Raw genomic sequence first — 1,258 nt, 5'->3', positions numbered from 1 at the left:
TGGAATCACAAACCTTTTTATTCTTTCATTATCTGTAGTTTCATGACCATGCTCTCTTCCTTAAAACATCTACTTCAACACCAAGAGCTGACGCTGCAACAGCTGCTCGGTTCAATAGTAACCACATTTGATGTTCCCACCCAAGATCGTCAGGTTTCTCAGGGTGAGGAACTAATAAGAGCTTGATTGATCATCCCTCATTCTCCTCATCTGATATCCATCCCTTGCTGGCAGAGGACCAAGAATTGTGACATAATGAAACTGGTCATCTGCTTAAAAAAACTGAGAGACAGCAAAAGCAAGATTGTCAGAATAGTTAAGGAGGTATGCCAGGCCAACACCCTGTGGGCTGTGTACACTGAAGCACCCATGGATGAGTTTTTCCTACCTTTATGCTCACTCTCTTCTCCACCTACAAGCGTGAAGAACGGACCTAAAATGTCTCCTCTTTCAGGACAGAATCCTTTGGATAAGACACATTGACAGGTATAGCGGCAAACTTGTGATGCCAGCCCATGAAGGTGGAAGAAGCAGAGATGAGGAGTTCAAAATCAGCCTTGTTTATATAATTACACACCTGCCTCTAATTACTAATAGATTTTAAAAGCAAGATAGGACAAAATGGAAAGATGGGGGAAACATTGGAAAGGTGGCTCAGTTGGTGGAGTGCTTACCTGACAGAGATGAAGCCCTGGGTTCCATTACCAGTTGTTATTCTTTTTCTAAATGCTATGAAGTCCCAGGCTGCAGCTGTAGGCAGGCAGAGGACTCTGTGAGCAGCCAGTCCCAAGGCAGAGATGGCTGCCGGTCCCAGAGCGGGTCGCCCAAGATCCCCGGGTGGGTCGTGGTGGGTCCCAAGCGGGCGAGCTGGTCCCGCCATGTGGCGAGCAGGAGAGACAGCTTGTGGTGGGTGTGGACATGCAGCGGGTAAAAGGCACATAGACACAGAAATTAGGCATAAAGCTAAACATTTATTAAAGGAGAGAGGGAGAGGGAAAGGGAGAGAGACAGAGACAGAGGGAGAGGGAGAAGGAGAGAGAGAGGGAGAGAGGGAGAAAGAGGGGGGAAGCGGAGAAGTGGGGAGAGAGGGAGAAGTGAAGCTGCCTCTCTGAGAGGAGAGGAAGATGGAAAAGAGAGCAAGCTCAGGCTGGAAGCTGAAGATCAGCCTGCCTCAGCGGATGGGGAGGGAATGGGTGTCACTTGTCTCTTAAAGGGACCAGGGACCAAAACCATAACACCAGTGTCATAGAAACTTGCA

The 1,258-nt window shown here is 48.4% G+C and overlaps 1 long non-coding RNA gene across 2 annotated transcripts; it reads right to left on the bottom strand.

Moving 5' to 3' along the window:
• LOC119825442 lies at positions 1 to 1,040 on the bottom strand. Of its 2 annotated transcripts, XR_005287221.2 has the most exons (3): positions 675 to 1,040; positions 389 to 499; positions 1 to 269 (listed from the first exon to the last, which is right to left on the bottom strand). It is a non-coding gene; the product is annotated as an uncharacterized LOC119825442 (long non-coding RNA). The 2 variants fall into 2 exon arrangements; XR_005287220.2 differs by having other exon boundaries at positions 389 to 1,040.
• Positions 1,041 to 1,258: the final 218 nt, after the last annotated feature.

Source organism: Arvicola amphibius, chromosome 10, assembly GCF_903992535.2.
Source record: "Arvicola amphibius chromosome 10, mArvAmp1.2, whole genome shotgun sequence".
NCBI lineage: Eukaryota > Metazoa > Chordata > Mammalia > Rodentia > Cricetidae > Arvicola > Arvicola amphibius.
This window is presented reverse-complemented; position numbering and strand designations above follow the sequence as displayed.